Raw genomic sequence first — 14,749 nt, 5'->3', positions numbered from 1 at the left:
GCTAGTCAAGTAGAGGCATACTAGTGACACTATGTTTGTCTACGTATTCACACATGTATTATGTTTCCAGTTAATACAATTCTAGCATGAATAATAAAAATTTATCATGAAATAAGGAAATAAATAATAACTTTATTTTTGCCTCTAGGGCATATTTCCTCACTTCCATGGGGCTTTGTTGAGAGTAAAGTCAACCATCTTGTAGGTCATTATCCTCCTCATGTTTAGGCACTCTTTTGGTTCGTAGTTTGGCAATTGTCTCCCATTTCAAATGCTAGTATTGAACAACATGAACACACCACATTCATTGTTGTGCGAGAAAGAGAAGCGAAAAAAGACATTTGTTATTCGACGTGAGTTGGGGCCATAATCGTAAAAAGAAAACTAACAGCCTTGCTTTTGCAAGACCATGTTCTTGACCATGCAACTTTGTCCCTCTAAAAATGTGCAACTACCCATTGATCTGTGTGCACCTGTATGAATACTTTGTGCAACTAATGGTTTGGTTGGTGCCAAAAAATGTGCAACTACCCATTGATCTGTGTGCAACTGTATGAATACTTTGTGCAAGTAGATGGTTTGGTTGGTGCCAAAAAAGGTGCAACTACCCATTAATCTTTGTGCAACTGTATGAATAATTTGTGCAACTAGATGGTTTGGAAGCAGCACTACCCAACTAATAAAAAACGAAAGAGGAAAATGGCGTGCATGCATGACTTACTTCCCGAGTTGCTTGGGTACATCAATGTCGATGACCTAAAAGTGACTGTTGTTATGCTTTGGGTAGTGCTGCTTCCATAAACACCTCACCGCCCCGCTATAGTTGAAGCACAATGCATTAAGTCGGGGTTCTCGAGCTTCCTCCAAGAATCTAGCACCTCAAAACGTTGATCCCTTAAGTTGATGTTAAACACCCAGTAGTGTATGCCTCCTTCTCGATCATTGGGATCAGTGAACTCGAGCACAGGAAGCATCGCCTGCACATATTGACAGCACAGGAAAAAAGAAGGTAAAAAGTTGTCAAGAACTAACCAGTGAAAAACCAAGAGCTATGCAACACGAAAAGTTGAAAACACAACAAAAGTTGTGTCGCCAGAAAAAACTGACCATATCTTGACGGTCTAGGTGATTAATCTTCTCAAATTTAGAATGTATCTCAGCAGCGTTGTATATTCCTTGCTGCAAGCGTGTCTGCATTTAAAGAAAATGAGTCTTAGGAAACACATTGTAAAAAATGAAGGAACAAAGGGATGTTGTGTGAAACAAGAACAGCGGCTCGTTTTCAACTTACAGCAACCCTCAGTGGCATGATGACCTTCTTTGAGTCCTTAGGTAAGGTTTCCCTGATTTGGATAAGAGTAGCTTCGACAACACCATTAGATAGCCATTTGGTAGGCTTCATTGAGTCAGCCAACTCCTTTAGGCTCACAAAGAACCCATCATAGTTAATGATTTCAGGGTTGTTCGGAAAACAATACGAGGGCAAAGAAAAAGAACAAAAAACATGATTAACTGGTTGCCGTAAACGCGTGAAAAAGTGAATGAAAAAAATGAGTAATTGTTGTTAAGGTGTGCAGGGCCTGATGCGCCAACTGTATAACTACTATTGTGCAAGTGACGTTGAATAGAACTGCAAGTACAAAAGATGACTTGTGCAACTACAAAAAAATTGAATTACTATTGTTGTGCTACCATTACATATGTATATGACAATAATAAAAGATGTTCAACTGTATTACCATTTTTGTGCAAAAAATCAATAAACATGATAGTTGCAAACGTAACAGACTGATTGGCCAACTAAAGATAGAAGAGGGGATACAAATTTACCACAAAATGCATTAGTTTTACCTTGTTTCTATGACGTTTGCTCCAGGTAGATTCCTTACATAATATAGAACTAACGCATAAAGCTTGTTCACTTGTTCATTGCAAGTGAACGTCTTTGTTTTATTGTACTCGATGTAGGGAGACCTCTGGACAGCAGCTGGCTTGATTATCCTCCTTGTGCGTTTTTACACTGGTGGGCCAGATGTGGTACTGCCGGACCCACTTGCACCCGTAGAACACCTATCACATCTGGGGTGTGAAACTCGTCTGGAGAATCCGAAATGATGATATGAATTGGTGCCTTCCCAGTGACCGCCTTATCTACAGCAGCACAAACTCTCACAGTTTCCGAATCCCAATCATCTAGCTCGCTGCTCTTAGATAACCTTGCCTCTTATGGTGTCACTTGCGATTTGTTAGGCTCGTCCACTTTGGCTACTGGGGGGTCATCATCAAGATCCAAACCCAAGTCAAATGGTGGAGCGTCACAGAACCCATCGCCATGATATGATCTTGCTGATGATGCTCTACGAATGGGATGCACACTGTTGTTGTCTACTTGGACATCCTTGGGTGCATCACCTGCTGACTTGGTTCGTGCAATTATGCTTGGCAGCGGTCTGGGCGGTATACACCTCGAAACAAGGTCGTAAACTTGCTCTTGTGCAAGGGTGTCATGTTGATCAAGAGCACAAAAAGTAGGCGAATATTGTTTCTGAGCCTGCACAACATTACTGACAGCTGAGGGTTCCATAGTGACTGAATGGGTTGGGGTTGGAGTTGGCACAATGCTTGGTGTGGTTGGCACAATGACTGCTTGAGTTGGTAATGCAGTTTCTGGGATTGGCACACTGACAGCTTGGGGTTCTGTGGTGACTGATGGGGGTAGGACAAACACAACTCCAGATGCCTCACTTCCTCTTGCAGTTGGCACAGTGGTGGTTTCACTTTCCTTGATTGCGGGTGTACTGTGCGCGCTTGATGTTGTAGTTGGCTTATTTGGACAAATAGTTGGCTCACTTGAAGCTGGAGTTGCCACATCAGCTGTTGGGGTTGCCGACTTCCTACACTGCATACTAACAACTTTCTCTTGACTGTTTGATCCACTCTTAATATCATGGCTTGGCAACTCTATTTCCATTTCTGCAAACTTTGTGTCCTTGGCAAAAGACACTGTTTTGTTGCTTTTTTACCAGGGAGTTTGCATGTTGTAGAGATGAGCTTGGCATCTACATGTGCAACGGTTGGCACCTGTATAATAGTGCTTGCTTTCTTTGGCTCTAGAGTTGGCACCTCTTTTCCCTTTGATTTACTTCTGTTCTTTGAATTTTTCTCTCCCATACCAGGAATCTTATATTTTGGTTGACCCAACACCAGGTTCTTGCTAAATGTCACGAGCTTCTTGCACTTTCGGTCAGTGGGTGGGCGCGGTGGGGATGCTGTCATCCTCTTGCTACCACCTGATGATGAAGCATCTTCAAATACAGGACCTCCCTTCAATATCTTGTCAAGCATGGTGTTTGGCCAATCCAGTCCAAACCCTTTCCTGCCTCTTTCATTTCTTCCTCAGTGTTTTGTACTCCATCGTTTATGATTTTTTTCAAAGGTATTATCCTTCTCTTTCATGTCAAAGATTGCATGAGTTTCCAACAAAGGGATATCAAATCTGTTGGGGATTGCTGGCTCTAATCTACACAAGTCAAACAATGAGAAACTTTCCTCTAGCACAGTTGCTTTGGTTCCAACTGATTTCGGATCTTTGCCCTTCTGACGCATGTCCTTTTGTATGAAAAACTGTAGAGTTACACTATCATCAATTGAGCTGCTGCTGCTGCTGTTGTTTCCTCCATCTCCAGAAGTGTTTGCCCTCTTTGAATTGCTGTCACCGCCACCCATACCATCATCATCATCATCCTTCCCACTGTCACTACCTCCATCAAGGGCCCCCCTGTCATCATCGTGTGTTTCCTCGCTGTCATCATCACTGTCCCCATCCTTTCCTTGCTCATCTCTGTCAACGTTCTCGACATCCTCACCTTCCCCCTTGCCTGTTCCATATTTTTCCTCTTCCTCTTCCACTTCATCATTACCGGATTCTTCATTGTTGTCAGCATCATCGTCACTATCATCATCATCATCATCGTCGTTGTCACTGTCATCATCACGTCCTTCATCATTCCTTCCCTCTTGATCCTCCTCTTCTTCTTCAGAATCATCACTTTCTTCAGAATCATTGCCAACTCTCAGGTCAATATCTTCTTCCTCTGACTCACTTTCCTCTACAAATTCTTCTTCTTCACTACCCTCCACCTCTTCTGATTGCTTGGAAGTAGGTTGACGCTTCCGTCGCCTAGTGTGTGAGCTTTGACCCTTTGTTTGATCACTTAACGGGCCCTTGAGAGGAGACAAATCTGGTTCCTCTTCATCAAGCTTGGCAAAACCTTCGATGAAGTTTCCAAGATTGTCTGATATTCCTTTGCATAGATCATGAACCATACTTGCTAACTTGAACTTCTTCTGCATAACATTAGAAGAAAAACAAAAATTTAAATTTAAAACAGAAAAAATTGAGATAATGAAAGTATATCAAAGTATATTTCTGCGCAACTGGAAACCTAAGTTTGGTGCAAGTATATGAAACTAGTGTGCAACTAAGATGCTGAAAGTGTGCAACTGAAGAGGGGTAAGTTATCAGGAGTAAAAAAGAAGCATATTTTGTAGCTAGGAGTTGTGGAATCTGTGTAAGTGAAAACATAAGTTTGATTTCAATTAGAAAAAAGGTGAGATAATAATTCTGTGCAACTTATGCATGCATTTGGCATGGAAAAAGTAAAACCAACAAAAAAACATGATTTCTGTTCTAATAAAAAAAGTGTGGGTGAGCAAAAATGATAACTCACATGGGGATTGTAACTCATTGGAATCTTTGATGCCACAAACGCTTCTGCCTGCAGTAATCCTCCGAAGAGTGCTGAGTCCTCTTTGCTTCTATACTGCTCCTTGAGTTGTTCACATAAAGAAAGGATCATTTTACAACAATAACTTCAACAATAACAAGTCTATATTATCTGGATCTAAAAAGTAAAAAGACTTTATATATGGGCAACTACCACATGCCCTAGAAGCACAAAAAGTAAGTGAAAAATACTATGTGAAGTCACAAATGAGAAGTGGGACTTTAAAGGAAAATATGAAACAAGCATGTGTGCAACTGTCACAAGTCTGTGTGCTAACTATCAACATAGACTTGTGCAACTACCACATGCCCTAGAAGCAAAAAAAGTAAGTGAAAATACTATGTGAAGTCACAAATGAGAAGTGGGACTTTAAAGGAAAATATGAAACAAGCATGTGTGCAAACTGTTCATAAAGTCTGTGTGCCAACTATCAACATTGACTTGTGCAACTACCACATGCCCTCAGAAGCAAAAAAACTGACTGAAATTACTATGGAAAGTACAACTATAAGTGGTACTGTAAAGAGGAAATATGAAACAAGCATGTGTGCAACTCTATTTAGTATGTGTGCCAACTATCAATATAGACTTGTGCAACTACTTACAGGTATGTGAAAGAATCATGTGCAATTACAGACTTTGAGCAGAATTTCCAACTCACTTGAAGTTTCCCAAAGACACCGGGCGAAATCAAGTCCTTTTTAATTATCTTGTTGATTAGATTCTTATCATAGGCATTGGTTCGAACTTCGCAGTGGCTTATTCGCACATCAACCTCGAGTGTGTCAATGTGGAGAATCTGTACATGAACCATCCCCAAGAGACAAACAAAAAAAGGGAAATAAAACATATAAGAACATTGGTGATAAAAAGAACAAAAAACATTTAGAAAAAGGTATGTCTAACAGAATACACTTAATTAGAGCTCACCATCAAATGATACAGGCAGCAACAAACTATTTGCTTGTCCTCATCCATGTTGTGGAATGCTTCATTTATGTGGTCAGCAACAAATAAGCTCACATTGCTCTTCAATAGAACATCGGGTTCTAGCACAGTGCTGTAGCAACGTGGGCTCAGAGAGAGACTAGTTGTAGGAGCTAAAAAGGTGCTGAAAGCAACTGCAAGACACCCAATGAGGAACTTGTTATTAGTTGTACCCTTCATAGCTTTCATTGTCTTGGTGAATTTGGTAACCGTGGGGTGTTTGGGTGGCCCGGTGTGGTTGAACATCTCATTGAAAGCCTTAACAGACTCCTTTTCAACAATGTATTTCAGCCGTGGCCCTTTGTTTGGTAAACCAAAGTTCATGTGCACACTAGCAGCATCTACTGGAATAGTTCCCCTGCCTGGGAATACCAAAGCTGAACTGGCTGGGTCGTATGACTGGACTAGAAACTTCGTCAAGTCTGAAGGCAGTGTGTCTGCTAGGTTTACCAAACCTCCTAACATCTTCTCATATAAGAAAGATCTCTGAACAGGTGCCAAATCGTTGTTCACCTTCACAAACCTCCCTAGTGATGCCCTAATCCTTCCAGCTTGTGAACACCGTCGAGGAACATTTCCTTCGTTCCCTTCAACTCCATCTTCACCCACCTGAGACAAAAAAAGGGAAACGAATACATACAAATTGTGCAACTAGTGTACATACGTCTGCAACTGACCACATAGTTGATTGTTGTGCAACCACAGGTTGATTGTTGTGCAACTATTATACCTTATTGTGCAACTGACATGTACACACTCTGACATTAAAAAACTTGTCCAAAAATATATCATGATTTGATGCAGCTGTGTGCTCAATTGATGCCAACTTTGAAATTTGACAAGGTAGGTAAGGAGATTCCAAAATCTATCATAAAAGAAAGACTAAAAACACTAAACCGCGCTTTTCAGATTTGACATGGTAGTATACAACACTTTCAAATTTGCACCACAAAAAATGTAAGGCAAAAAATGCTGGTTAAACACAACAGCCAAATGTATGCTTTTCATATGCAACACTGAACAGCACAGGTGTCAACTAGTACCAACATACTGTGCAACTGGAAAAAAATGTACAAAAAAAGGTACCTCGTCAGCTTTTGCAAAGGTTGGGCCACCCCCATCAGATGACTTGCCTTTTCCTTTTGTTCTGGCTCGCTTTGCAGCACGGGATGCAGTAACATCCTCTACCTACAAAATAACCAAATGATGCCTCATGTTAAAAAATCATGAAAAAACAGAGAAAACAAAAAATAAAAATATTGAATTTCTTTTACATAAACTCAAAATTGTTCAATGCGTATTCAAAACTTACCCCCACATTACCATCATCAGGGTCGGTACGAGCACCCCGCTGAGCAGGCCTTTTCCTGTTCCGCCGTATATACTCTGATGCAATCCTCTGCATGGCTCAAAAAGAAACAAAAACCAAAAATCAAAAACAAAAGGAAAAAGAGAACAGAAAACAAGCACATATATTCGATCATATTTGCTCCCTTTTGAACTTATAGAAAACAACCTCTTCCCCACTTCCACCGGCATCTCCCTCTTCGACCATTGTCACTGCAAAAAAAACAGGTCCCGACAAAATTATTCTAATTGCACACACACAAAAATGTAGCTCAAAGCACTAACAAAACTTGTTAAAACAAATGCATAAAAAACCAGCATCCCACCACTAAGACCCTGGGACAAATGCATAAACAAAGCACTAACAACAATGCCTAAGATAAAAATCCTGTGCCAACTGGACCCTGGTTTTGCCAAATATTGACCCTGGTTCTGCCAACTCAGATATGGTAATGCCAAGTGAAAAAAATTCAAGAACACATATCCTAGTTGTGTGCGACTATTAAATCTAGATCTGCCAGCTAGGAACTGGTCCAATGCCAAGTATAAAACCTGCAGAGCATAGATACCCGAATATGTGCAACTATTGTACCTATAACTGCTAAAAATGTGTTTATGGCAGATGATGTGTGCAACTGATGCAGCTGGAACTGCCAATTGGGTATCTGGACAAATGTCAAGTTTAAGCACAAACTCGTTGTGCAACTTCTATTTGTGCAACTGCCAACTACAAGATACTCGTTGTGCAATTGAGTAATGAAAACATTCCCTGTGCAACTACCATAGTGCAGTTGCCAACTGCAAACAAATCGTTGTGCAACTTGGCATGAAAAAATAAAAAAATCAAACAGATTCAATTGCATGGTGAAATATCTACCAACTAAAGTACCACCTAAAATGCAACGGTGCCTAGAGTTTCGATTCACTTGTGCAAAAGGGACACAGACACTGGATCTGTTGTCGGCTAGGCCTCCCCCGCTACAGGCATTGCGGAGCAAGTCTAGCGGGCGCGGCCTCCCCGGCTACAGACGGGGCGAGAGCGCAGCGGTCACGGCCTCAGCAGCTACGGGCGCGGCGACATCACAACGGCGCGCGGCGATAACACAACGGCGCGCGGCCCAGCACGGCGAGCAAGTGTAGAGGGCGCGGCCTACCCCGCTACAGACGCGGCGAGAGCGCTGCGGTCGCGGCCTCTGCGGCTACGAGCGCGGCGGGAGCAGTACGAGCACCACTTCCCCCGCTATGGGCACGGCGAGAGCGTTACGGGCGTGGCCTCTCCCATAACGAGTGCGGCGGGAGCACTACGGGGCGCAGCAAGAGCATTACGGCCGCGGCCTCCATCTGTACGGCACGCGGAGAAGGAGCGAGCGGTTGAGCAGCGAGCGTACCTCAGCCGGCGACGAGCAGCGGGTGCCTCCCCCTGCTGCACCTCCGCCTCCTGCGCACCTTTCAACGGCGTCGACGGCGAGATCCAGCAGCAAACCCGGCAATGACCGGCAAATCGGGAGGGGAGGGGAGGGGAAAGGGGAATGGAGCGGTGACGGGTGGTGGATGGGGGAGACGGAGGAAGTGGCACGAAATTCAAAACTGCCCACCGCCCACTACTTTGTCTACGCTCACTAACAGATGTACTCCACGCAGTCAATGACATGGCGGGCCCATCGAGGGGGGGGGGTTACGCGCGACGCCGCCTCGGCACAACCGGGCCAGATGTGCGGGAGATGCGGTGCGCCCGAAAACCGACAAAAAGTCACCTGGCCACGCGCGACCGCATGATCCCACGCCATCGCACGGTCTGACGCCGGCCGCTCGAGGAGCGCTGCGAGTGCACGCGCACTAATATGTATTTGGGAGAAAACAAAATGCTCGATCTATGGCATGGAGGATGAATTGGAATTTCATGCGGTCACTGCATGCACTACGGCGAGAACACTCAGGGATGAAACTAGGACAGTATGGCAGCTGCCGCCGGAAAGATGCTTCTGTTATACTGGAGAGGATTGGCTCCTTTGTTTACTTAGGCAGTGTTCGGCAACCCACCAGCTCCTCAAAATACGAGGAGTTGCGGAGTGGAGAGACTGCAGCTCCGTATTGTTTAACTGTAGCTCCGCCCTGCTCCCGGAGTGGAGCGGCGGAGTGGAGGGACTCCGAACAGGGCTTTAGTACCTGCGCCGAAGCCATGCATGCCAGAGTTCTGCTAATCATTTGGAGATCATGGCATCTTCGGAATAACTGCGTGCACCGGATCTGAAAATTATCAAATACTGAATGTTGGGCTGAGCAAAAGAGCACTTTGACATCTTGTGGATAGCATACTTGAGTTTGATTTGGAAAAGTTGAGTCTGGTTTTAATCGATGGGCCACCCATTAACGATGATTTCCGCCTTGCCAGCTGTCAGATTATCCAGGCTGAGGATGGCGCTCTTGGCTTTGCCTATTTGTCTTACCCAAATAAAATGACTCTCGTTAAACTGTAAATGTTATCCAGATGTTGAATATCATGTGGATGTCGAAACTATGTGTGCTTATCTGGGCATTGCTAGAGTTCTCCTTGGTTTAGCGGTTTCAAAATCAATGAATTACTATTCCATTTCGTTGTTATAAACATCAGTCATAATGGCTGCTACAAGTTGAAAATGTAGAAATCTGGATTGATGATTTGTCGAGCCATACATTAATAGTCCATTTCGTTGTTATAAACATCAATAAGTTGGAGGCTATGCATTAGCAAAAACAATCAGGTTACTAATGGATTGACGTTTTTGCTTTCTCCGGGACAGGTGACTTAGATCGATCAACTGCAGAGGGAAGTAGTACGCCCTGCGCCGTCCGTTGGTGATCTAACGACATTAGCTGGTGGGGTACAACCAAAGCGCTCTTTCGTTCGTGCCCACACGAACACAAGCGGCCCAATCCTACGCCATCCGCCGATTCATCGCTCCCTTGAGCTCTCGTCTCGCTTCCTAAAAAACTCTCGCCTCGCCTTACGTTCACCGTGGGGACGAGCAGCTCCGGCAGGACGCGAGGCCGCCTAGCCGTGGAGGAGGCGGAGCCAATCGCTGCCCCGTCCAGGGTGTGACGCCACCTAGCCGCTGCCCCGTCCAATTGCTGCTTGCATTTGGTCTTGCTGTACGAATTTTTTCAGAATAACAAGCTCTGAATGACTGAACTAGTGTTCTACTCTGTTGTAGTTCTGCTGTAGAAGCTCTGTCGTTACTCTAGTTCTGCTGAATTGATCAGATTTGAATGGTAACTGAACGCAACTGATCGGCAACTTAAATGTAGATGTCTGACAGCATTCGGCATAATGTGAAAGGTGCATAATCCATGCCATGCTTCTGCAAATACTTCCACAACGGCCTTTCCCATTGCAACATCTTGATATGTATAAAATGTTTTAGGCTCCTTTCCTTTATGAGCTATTAGAAAGGCCTGAAACAACCACTTGAAGGATGCAAATGTTCCATCATACATGAGAGCAGCACCAAAAACTACAGTTTCTCTAAAATGATTGAAACCGAGGAAACTTTGTTAAATAATCCCTTTTGTCTTGTGATCGAACACCCTCATTTGCACAAACAAATCTACATAATGTAATCTTGCCATCTCTTGGCCTTTTGTTTGTATACCTTTTTCTTGCTTCAAATCCTTTCTGTCTACGGTAGGTAAGCCAAAATGATTAAGCCTCATCTGAATTTCTGAATTCCATGCCAACATGAGGCACCAAACTAGGCAATACTACTCTGTAATATAAAAATAACATGAACATTACACTTGTGGAAGTGTATAAAAAATATTGGGAGTAATACCTTCGGAAAAAGATTATTACAAGAGAATAAGCAAACAGTAGTGGTGACTGGGGCAACAGGGATTAGGTGCTAAGGAAATTCTACAAAATACAGAACATGGTAATGAGTTAAAAGTATTACTACATGCCTTGGAAATAATCACATGATAGGACAACAATGTATCTCTTGAATCTACAGACTTCACTACTATGCAGGGAATCACTACAGATTTCACACTGTATCGAACTTCAGGAGGACAAGAAAAACATCAGGAACTTTTACTTATTGGAATTAGAATCATGGTGTGCTGTGTTAGCCTCGTTTTCCACCTCGGTTGCTTCTTCCATCAGAAAAAGGGGTTCCTGATCAGAGTTCAGCAGGCTGCTCTTCCATGAGAAAAAGGAAAAAATGATCAAGTTCTAAAATAATGGGATGCTGGAACGTCGATCAATTTTATTCATGTGTTAGGCGTCGAGAGAAAGGACTGCGGAGACTTGCCTGAGATTGGCGAGTAGAGCAGTAGTCCCCGCCTGGCGCCAGCGATCTCCTTCCAGTGAACTTTGCCGCTGTTTCTGTAGTCCTCGCGCCTTTTTCTGTGGCCCCTCGCTTCCCTCGCTTGCGTCGCGTTGGGCTGCATGGGCCGGTAGTTTTGCTGGCGAACTGAGCGACAGAGCCTGTTCTACGTTCCTGTCATCGGATGGCCAACGGACGGCGCATAGTGTACTACTTCCCTCTGCAGTAGATTGATCTAAGTCAGAGGATCTCGTTCCGAAGTAACGGGCTGGTGCAGTTCTAGCTGGGTCTGTCGCATCGCATCAATATGTTTGGCAGAATTTAGAAGTTACCTAACCCGAACTTACTGAATGTGTGCCAAGTTTCTAATGTACCAAGATGCTTTTGAAAAACCTAATTTTTGGTTGTATCTCCCCGAGTAATATGGAAGTTGTATTCCGTTGTATTTGTCCATGTTAGATGCTTGTTCTTTGCAGCCCTTCTCGTCAGCCAATTGAGAGTTTTCGAGTGTATTTCTAACTTAGTTAACTATCATCAAACAAACTGAACATAATCCAACCATTGTAACCGATAAAAACTTAGGTCTAGTTTGGCAACAACATTTTTTCAGAACCATGGTATTCCAAACCTAAGTATTCAATACATGGGCAATAAATACTTCAGTTTCTAAAAGTCATAGTTTTTCTCGGTTTTGATAAAATTGCCGAGATGTTTGGCAAGTGGTAGTTTTTCTTAGTTTTCTTTGTTTTACATCGACTGTTACGTTGTTGCATGCATATTCAGCTTATACTCAGCCTTGCACGAGCATGTTCTCCTAGATGCTAGGATCTGTAGTAGAGTTATCTCTTGTGATTCATCAAAGGCTGTGGTAACACATGCACTGAAGGTCGACATTTGCAGCTCGTGTACGTGTACGTACGGCTAGCTATCGATTTATGCATCAGAGGTTGATGGCCAGAAGTTGGACATAAGAGGGACCAAGCAGCCAGTTCTTGGTTTAAAAAAAAGAGGTCAGGGCAATGGCGGAGCTTTGTGGGGGCCAACCTGGGCCATGGCCCCCCCAGCTCACAAGAATACATGTATATATTCGTTTTGTGTTAAGTCTATTTTTCACTAAAAATCAGCTGAAAATAATCATGTTTGCCCCCCCCCCCTCCACCCCATGGCCCCTCCATGATTTCTACTCAAGCTCCGCCACTGGGTCAGGGCCTCTTTTTTATATACAACAAAAATACCACAGTTTTAGAGATATCACGGTTTCTCGAACTGTAGTATTTTTTTCATCCAAACGACTCAAAGCATTGAATACCAAAGTTTTCTCAAAAACCACAGTATTCCTAAAAAACCACAAAAATACTTTGGCTTTCAAACGCACCCTTAGGTGCTCGCAAACCCCACTGAAAAACAAGTAGACTAGTTGTAGTAAATTATGTTTGGGCGGTGGAGCATTGTGTCTTTTGTTCGCCTTTTATATATATATTTTTTGGCAAAACACCACCCTGAGCCACTCAACAAATTTATTCTTGGTTTTTAACTCAGAAGCAATGTATAGCAAAAAGTATGTAAAAGCCAACAGAGCAGAGATGGTTTACACGCCGCAAGCTGGCAGCTTAGCGATTAGCAATAGAGGTAATAGCACCCCGGGTCCTTATACTTGCATGTCAGGTGATGGTTTAGTCCTTGTAGTTGCAAAAGTAGATTATTTCATCCCTGAACTTGCAATGGAGGTGCAAATTTAGTCCTAGACCAATCACAGCTCGCCAACTGGATGCCAAGTGGCCTGGCTGGTCAGCACGCGGCATTTTGCGCTTAGCCCTCTGCCTTGTTGCCTTATCAACCCGCCGTACCCTGTGGGCATGGTGTGTTGAAATAATCTGCGCCACCGCCCCCGCCGGACCTCTGCGCCACCACCACGATCAGGCCCGTGATCCGCTTCCTCAGCCTTCAGTACACCGCGGAGAGTGCACGCTGCGCGAACGGTGGCGGCACGATGGCGCCGCCTCCGCCGCCCGGATGCGCCACCATGCTGCTGAACTTGGACGCCGTGGTCTGGAGATCGTCGAGGAAGGCTGGGCACCTAGCCTGAGCGACAGGCCGCTCGCCGCGCCGGTGACCGCGTCCAGAAGGTCGCCGCCGCCGGAGAACGCCGTCAGGTAATACGGCTGGTGGGTGGAGGCAGCGCTTGGTCCGTCGTAGAGCCAGCCGCAGTGTGGCTCTCCAGTAATGAGCTTGGCCATCTTTGACGGCTGGGCGATGGTGACCTCCGCTGGCCCGTACTGGAAGAAGTCCGCCGAGCCGGAGGCGGAAGGGAGCATGGAGTGCACGGTACTGCAGCTCTTGCCGGCGACGGCGTAGGCGTCATTCATCTCGTCCGTGGACATGCTCGCTTGGTGGCTGTCCCGTGAAGGAGCGGCAGACCACACGAGCTGGTTCGCCGGCGAAGTGACCATCACGGCGCTGCTGGCCATGAAATGCGCGGCCACCTCTGCGCCGCCGGAGCGGAAGCCCGCATCGTGCGGCATGCTTGGGTAGAAGATGTTGTGTCAAACCCAGTCTACAGGACACAGCTGCCATTGCTTGCGCTAGGCTTTCTCCCGTCCAAAGCCTGAGGTAGCTAAGCAACGCTAGTCTTTATCTGATTAAAAGACTGAGGTGGAGAAGTAGCTGAGTAGTAGTAGTCTTTCTCCTGTCAAAAAGGCTAAGCTGGAGAAGTAGTATTAGACTTTATCTAGTCCAAAAGGCTGAGCTGAACTAGTACTACAGTTCGTGTAGTGAAGCTGGCAAGCATCCCTGTAAAAGGGCATATGCATCCATCGTTGTAAATCAGGCCACTCCATCAGTTTCAATTCAAGCACCAAGTAGTGTGGTAGCTAGCTTGTGCGTGTGTTCAGAGAGAATAGCAAAGTGTGTTCTGCTCATATACACTAGTGAGAATAAGAAGTGTGTTCTGCTAGAGTCCGCATTTTCCTTCTGTCCCAACAAGCTAGCTAGTCTGCATTTTTTGGGGCTAACAGAAGAATGGCGCTTTGGAAGAACCGATCATGCTGCTGCCTCCGAAGAAACAAGTGTTCATGGCATCCAGCCCCAGCTGCTGCTGATAGGATGGATTGCTAGACATCTTGAGGCCTAGCTCCGTAGTCGCCAAAGGCCAAATCTTGCATACTAGTACTAATTTTAAAAGACCTGAATCAAATCAGCAGTAGGATACGTGATCCAAATAATCGGTGACATCAACGCCGCTGCTGAGGACACAGTTAACAGATTGTTCCTTCTTTTTTTTTTTTTTGAGGAAAACAGATTGTTCCTTCACAAAGTTGAAGATGCAAG

The 14,749-nt window shown here is 44.6% G+C and overlaps 1 pseudogene; it reads right to left on the bottom strand.

Moving 5' to 3' along the window:
* Window positions 1-806: 806 nt before the first annotated feature.
* On the bottom strand, window positions 807-13,944 carry LOC119309083 (annotated as a pseudogene).
* Between the last annotated feature and the right edge of the window lie 805 nt (window positions 13,945-14,749).

This window comes from Triticum dicoccoides, chromosome 5B, assembly GCF_002162155.2.
Source record: "Triticum dicoccoides isolate Atlit2015 ecotype Zavitan chromosome 5B, WEW_v2.0, whole genome shotgun sequence".
Taxonomy (NCBI): Eukaryota; Viridiplantae; Streptophyta; class Magnoliopsida; order Poales; family Poaceae; genus Triticum; species Triticum dicoccoides.
Note: the sequence above shows the minus strand (reverse complement) of the source record. Positions and strands in the feature narration are given on the sequence as shown.